The sequence below is a fragment of the Acomys russatus genome, chromosome 24 (assembly GCF_903995435.1).
Source record: "Acomys russatus chromosome 24, mAcoRus1.1, whole genome shotgun sequence".
Taxonomy (NCBI): domain Eukaryota; kingdom Metazoa; phylum Chordata; class Mammalia; order Rodentia; family Muridae; genus Acomys; species Acomys russatus.
In genome coordinates, this window is record NC_067160.1 from 7,096,382 (window position 1) to 7,104,054 (window position 7,673).

Consider the following 7,673-nt stretch of genomic DNA (forward strand, 5'->3'; position numbering starts at 1 on the left):
TTGCTACAAATTTCAGAATTCCTGTGATCGTCTTTAACACAGGTTGATCCAGAACATTATTGTCAGCTGATTAACATATACTGTAGAGGATCCTATGATCACAAAAGTCCCATCTCTAAGTTACAGGAAAAGTCAAGGAATGCTGATTTCCTCACACATGTGTTGTCCTTGTGCTCTGACAGTCATCAGCTTCCACAAGTCAGGGTGACACCTGTAGTAAAGGAGTACAGTCTCTATGTTGGGAATTTAATCTGCCATGGAAATACTAGGACCAAAATAAACATATCGCCCTGCTGTAACTGAACACAGATCATAGGATTCCATCCCCACATTTGGAGAATTTCTTTTATTCCATTTTTCTTTTGGGAAAAAGTAATGGTATTTAAAAATAAAATATGATCTTAAGTTTCCTTTTAAATGTGTCTCTCCTACCTAGGAATGGTTTTGTGTTGTTTATTTTTGCTTAAATATAATCTACATATAATGATATTTTGGGCAATAAGGGGACTTAATATATATTACCTTAAGAACTGAGAACAGCACCAAAAGAACTCCCTCACAGTTCATATCAAAGGAATGAAAATATGAAGCAAATTCCACGGAAATCTCATCAGGGCATCAAAGTTTCTTAAAGCTGTGATGTAGCATGCCTGACCTAGATTATGTTAGAACAGATTCAATAGCTTGATAGTGCATTTATTAGAAGCTTGTTATTAAGTGAAAGAATTACAGAGTGCACCTACCATACAGGTTATTTTGGTTGGTTTTAAAATATTCTTCTGCTTCTGTGTCTTTCCTATCTTTTTTTTTTTAACAAATCATCTCAGGGTGGCACTTTAAACCCTTGAAACACACCTCATTGCAGATGTGTTGAGCATCTACTTGTATAAGTTCTAATAGGGCAGTTATTTCAGTGGACTCGTGGCACTGTTAAAAATGGGAGATTTTGTGCTGGAGAGGTGGCATAGCTGTTAAGAGCACCGGCTGCTCTCTTCAATTCCCAGCATCCACATGGCAGATCATAATTGTCTTTCCTCCAGGTCTTGGGGACCTGGCACCCTCTTACAGAAATGCATGCAGGTAAAACACCAATGCCCATAATATAAAAGTAAATAAATTTTTAAAAATTAGTGGTTTTAACTAAGTACTCACTTTGAAATCAGTCATTATATTTACAGCCACACTGATACTGCCTCATTTAATTAAAAAAAAGTCTTTAACTGCTTGTATTGGTCTAGTTTTATGGATAAAAAAGCAGATTTTTTCTGAGACGTTGGTGTCCCAGAGCACACAAGAGTACACTGCTTGGGTGGCAGAGTGTAACCAAGGCTTCTCCCTGCAAAGCACTCTCAGCTGCTTCATGGAACTTTAGGCTGGCTATTAGAGCTCAGCAGCCCTGTGGGCCACCAAAGTGCCTCCTCTCTTCACAAACAGCTGCCTAGGAGCAGGGACACCCAAAGCTCATGGACGTCTGGGGAGGGATCTATCTGCTCCAACCCCTTGGTTTTTCAGGGCAACAAGACTAAGTCAGAAAGATTGCCTAAGGTCAGCAGGTGGCCAGTGACTAAAGTAGGACAAGAGGCCATATCAGCCTTTTAGTGTGCTTACCTATGTACATCTCAGAGATTCTACCAGGAAGTTTTAGACACTAAGTATACATATCTAAACATTTAAAATTGAACATATTGTGAAACCATACACATCTCTCTTTTTCTTAATTTTTGAAAGTGTAAAGTAAATAAATACCGGCTTGAAAGACAGATCAACATTTAAGAGGCCTAACTGCTCCTCCAAAACACCTAGGTTTGCCTCTCGGCACCTATGTGGCAGCTCCAACCATCTGTAATTCGAGTCCCAAGGAAAATAATGCCTTTTTTTGATCCCAAAGGCTCCAAGTACACATAGTACACTATATGCACACATATGTACAATATTAAATAAGTACATATTTTGTATTTATTGATAAAGGGCATACATGTACATACTAAATAAATAATATTTTTAAAACAAATACATTTAAAAGCATTAATGAAACCATAGTGGGTGACAAAAACCAGTTGTGCTAAGAATATTTGCAATCATTGTTTAGGAAACATCTTCAGAATCCTCTGAAATATTTGTTGATCTGTAATTAGGCATGTTCTGGTTAAATACAAAAGAGGTCTCCTATTTTCTTCAGAAAAAAAGTCTTTGTTTTTGTTTCTTTATTTCTTTGTTTGTTTGCTTTATCAATGTAATGTTTCTAGATCTTTCATTGTTTTATACTAGTTTTAATTGGTTGTCTTTTGTGTTTTGAAATGGAGTCTCTTTATGTACCCTGGATGAGTAGACTCAGGACAAGTCTACTCTGCCTATCAAATACTAGGATTATTTCTTACTGCGTTATCATAAATTATACCACAGTCGTTACTATGCGGCTCATAGAGTAGGGAAACTAAGGGTAAGATGTTCATTTTAGTCTTATTTATACATAAATCCATAGTCCTAAACATCTCTACAAATATTTCATAACTATCATAAAAAATTTAAAGACAGCCTAACAATAGGATATACTTCAATATTACTTGGAAAACTTCAAGCATGGTGTAATCTTCCCCGGCCCCTAACCACACAGGTCCATACCTGTGTGCTAATAGACTTTGAAGCAGCTACATGCAAAGCTAGCCATGAAGGGAAACACTGTCTGTTAGAGCTTCGGTAGCCATTTGATGGATGGTTGGGATAGGACAATGGGTGGCATATGCTGATGGTTCAGAGAGAAATATGGCAACTCTGTTCAGCCTTTTCTGCTGCTGTCTTGTGGAGATGAGGGTAACTTTACCACAATCTTGCATGGTCCTTTGAAGTACCACAGCTTCTGTTCGTCAGTGAACTCATATGTATATTCCTATAGGTATAGAGATATAGGCACTGGAGAGCTAAGCAATCATCTCATCCTCTCTGGGAACAATTGTATTAGTCTTGATAGCACTCCCATAAGTGATTATATCTGCCTTGAGACCCATACAATGTCAGAACATATCTACATAATCTATGTGACTACTGATTGCTGTACTATATCTAAATGTGTAAGATACAATATGTCTACTAAATCTTCCTTTTATATAAGCCACGTGCCTCATGGGGGTTATCCTATTGATAAATGTAAAGATGGAACATACTTTTATATTACCAAATCTTCAAATTGGGAAGCAACGATTTTAACATCTAAGCCTCTCATTAGCATGTAATATTAAGATTCCTCAGTAAGAGTGATACCTATCACTCTATTTAGCCATAAGCACTCAGGAGTAGGGGCAGAATCTTTATAAACCTGAGGGCGTGGCTTAACTTGTGCTTGAGCCTTCTAGAAGAGCATCATATTCTACACTAGAAGCAAAAGGCTAAGACTGTAACATACCAGGTCTAGCTATGTTCTTGTACTCAGAAGGATTATTTAAGGGGATAGGTTCTTGATAAGAACGTGAAGGACTCAGTATCTGAATCGAAAATCTAGCCTTCCCAGCAATGCTCAAATGAGGGATGTCACGCCTTACACTCTGACCTTACTTGCAGGGCTGGATCAATGGCTGAGAAGTTAAGAGTAATGGCTCCTTATCCAGAGGGTCCAGCACCCAGATAGGGGCTCATACAGCCTTTATCTCCAGCATCAGGAATCCAATTCCCTCTTCTGATGTCCAGCGGGCATCACACACATCCAGTGCACAGACTGTATATCCATACAAAACCACCCATACATAAAGTAATTTTTTTAAAGTTTACTTAAGAAATATTTAAAATTCTTACATATTGAAAGAGGTGGGAATATTAACTACACAGATTTGATCATTACATGTTGCCATTAAATACTGTCACACTGTGCTCCGCAAACTTGTACAATAAATATAACTCTAACATGAGGAGGAACAATATTCAAAATTTTCTAAAGGATACAAACTCAGAAACTACTGTGGCTTTATATATCATTTTATATGATTGTTTCAATGTATTAGTATTTACCCAGGACTTAAGACCAATCTAGGAAATAGCCTGCTGCTTTGCTGCTTTGATAATATTCAGTGTTTTCCATAAAGATATTTTTACAGGATTGTGGTCTGCACAGTAACACCTGCCGGTATCAACTCTGCATGTGATTGGCTATATGAAAGTAGAATGCACTGTCTCAGAAAGTGAGTCTTTCAAATATCACTAAGAATGGCATCCTTCATGTTTGGTAAAGCTCTACCTATGAGCGAACAGACATAGGAAAAATTACATAAAATCCTGGTCGGAGAAATCAGAAAGTTGATTAACATGAGGGCTTTAAATTCTTTTTGTAGACCATTCAGCTTTAGCAAATTCAATCAGGAGTAATAAAGCGCTTCCATGAATCTCAAAAACAGAACAAAACAAAAAAGAATCTCATCTTAGATTCTCTTAAAGAAACTTCTCTTTACGATCTTATTGCAAGAACAGTTGAAATTACCAGGCTTTATTTTTTTATCTCACTGGTACTGGAAAGTGGATAAAGTTTGGAAACTGGACAAAGATTGTGCTGTATTGGTTGCTAGAAAAATGGTGCCAAGTGTGTGGGTTGTGCAAGGCAGGAGTAGGCCATCATGATGTGCATCTGAAACCTTGCACTGTTCCGCCCCCACCCTGGTGTCACTCTACTTTCATTTATTCTGAAAAATACTGTTTTTGTTTTTTTTTAACATCCTTTCTACAATATAGCAAGAAACAGCTAGGTCAAGTATATTGGAAAAAGTATATAAGATCATATTCAATCTGAAAATACATATTTTAGAGAGGAAACAAAATAAACAAAGAGACTGTTAAGTGGCAGCATTAAGGCTTTCCAAATTGTTTGAAATTACATTGGTAATTTGGTAGGAGACAGGGAAACTACTTGAACTTGAAAAGGCTATAGCCATTTAAGTAGGAATATGAGGAAAGCATGTACATGACCCACATAATATATTTCAGTATGATTATGTTAATACATGTGAGAGACTATGATAACTGAGATTAAAATAGTAGGTAAAAGCCAGTTTTCATCATCTGTCCTAAGGGGTTGTGTTATATCACTTTCTTAACTAAAGCGCTCTACTAAAAAGTAGATAGTAACTTTATACTTGAAAGCATTGGGCGGGCCTCAGGCAAGGGAACCAGATAGGGAGTGTATTAATTGGTATTTGGTAAAGATGATAAACACCTGGGTTGGGGCAGTAGCAATATGGCCTACATACACACAACACTGACAGCTTAGAAATAGGTGGAGGGGAGAACCAGAATGAAGTCCCAAGGTTTGTTTTCAACTTTTTGTTTAAAAGTTATGTATTGGTGTTGTTTGACATGATGGAAATCTTATAAAGATTGAATGTTTGATGCTAATTTGTTTATGAGTAAGGAGAACCAGGCAGAAAAAATAAAATAAAATGAGTACATTACTGGGTGTACTGGTTGGCAAGTGTTTATAAAGGCCATTGAATGAGATGTGTCTCCAAGCACTCAACAATACAGTTCAGAGCTAGAACTGTGGATAAAAGTTAGGTTTAAATAGATGGTGCATGTTTTGATAGTCTTCTGTTTTCATGGCTCTTGTCAGTCACTCACCCTCTTACTTCCTAAGGAAGCTGCTGTGTACCAGTGAGACTGTCATCGTAAAAGATCTGTGAAATGCAAACTCCAGTGACCATGATCAATGCCTTCTTTCATAGTTGGTCCCATAACTATTCCCTTCATTTCTCCTTGTCCTCGCTTTTTCGTTGTATTTTTCAGCCTCTGTAGTTGGATCTGTTCTCCCACCTTATATAATTCTGTGTTCTCAAAGTTTTCATTGTCTGTTCAGCTCTTCCTGGATGAGGAGAGAGAGAGAGAGAGAACTCTATCACAGCATCTCTCTAGGTGCCTGAAGAAATGTGGCTTTAATTCGGTGAGAGCAGAGGTTAAACAGAGGGATGCATGGCCTAACTCACGTTTTTGAAGACTAATTCCGGATGTTCTTCATAAATGTAACTGTGGTAAAGATAAAACTGGAGAAAAAAAAAACAACAAAAAATGATGTAACAGGGCTGACCAGCATGGGAGCTTTGGACACGGTGGAGATGATAGTTATATTTTGAAGATAAAAGCCATCAGGACTTTTATTAGTTAGAAGTGGTGTAACAGACAGAAGAGTATAAGAAATATTTGATTTATTGAGGAAATAGAGATTGTTCTCAGGCTGAGGCAAGGAAGACTTCTAGTAGAACAGCCTTGGGGGGAAAACAGGATAATTAAATGTGTCATGCATGAAGAACTGCTTCGATGCTTAGCTAAAGAGAGAGAATAAGCATGCAACTATGGAGACAGGACTCAGGAGAAAATTATGGGATAGTAGATCAATGTGTAATATCTAATGCCCACAAGCTAGCTGAGGCTGTAAGTTGGCAACTGGTGAAGAAGAGTGATGGGAAGACATATCCAAAGACAGCATCATCTTGGGATACTTCACATTTTAGAGGCAGGTACATAATGAGAGTTCAGCAAGGGAGGCTGAGAAAAAACAAACAGATGAGATCAAAAAAGAGAATGTGGAATTCAGAGAAGAGGCCTGAAAGAGGATGAAACCATCAACCTTGCAAACTCCCTAAAACACTAATTAGGATGAACACTAAGAAAGAACTGCTTCTGGTTTGGCCACACAGAGAGATTAGTTCCTACCTTGGTAAAGACTGTGGCTGGAATGGTGAAGACATGAGTAGAGTGGACATCTATGGCTAGTTTCTTTGGGAAGGAAGCAGCAAACAGCATGGGCATTCACACTAAAGCAATTCACTGGCGTGCAACCAAAAAGGAGGAAAACCATCAGGCAAATATATGGCCATAAAAGTCACAAGAGTCTGCTCAGCTGAAGCCTACGTAAAGAACAAGTCAAAACTCTGGATCCCTTCGGAACTTAGTCTTAACCTTACTGCTGCCCCACAATTACTGTCATCTCATCATATCTCAATAATTCGGTAATGACAGAAAGTAGAAACACACAATGCACATATATGATAAAAAAATATATACACAGTGATGAAAATAGAGGGCTCTGAATGAGAGGCATGCCCTTGAGTGCTCAGACAGTTGCTCTTGGCCCCTAGTGGTTGGTGTTGTCTAGGGAAGCATCGCTGGAGGAAGTCTGCCCTAGGGGTTATGTTCTGAGATGAGGCATCTTGTGCCACTTCCAGCTCTCTGCCTCTGCTAACTCAGCTTCCACTGCCTGTTACCCTCCCCCCACCACAATAGACTCTTTTTTTTTTTTTTAAGTTTTTATACATATATTTTGAAACAGAGTAGATGCATGGAAGTCAGTGAGCAATCAGACATACACAGTACAAGTACAGAATGCAAAGTAATAGTTTTGTCATATTTTGAATTACAACTTTAAATGAAACAATACAGGGTACAGAATACACAGTAAAAGTCGTCATCACTTTGTGTGTGTGTGTGTGTGTGTTTTAATTTTTAATTATTAATTTATTCTTGTTACATCTCAATGGCTATCCCATCCCTTGTGTCCTCTGGAGGGGGAGACCTGGTGGCACTCAGAGGAAGGACAGCAGGTTGCCAAGAAGAGACTTGATACCCTATGAGCATATACAGGGGGAGGTAATCCCCCTCAGGAACAGTCATAGGGGAGGGGAATAAGGGGAAAATGGGAGGGA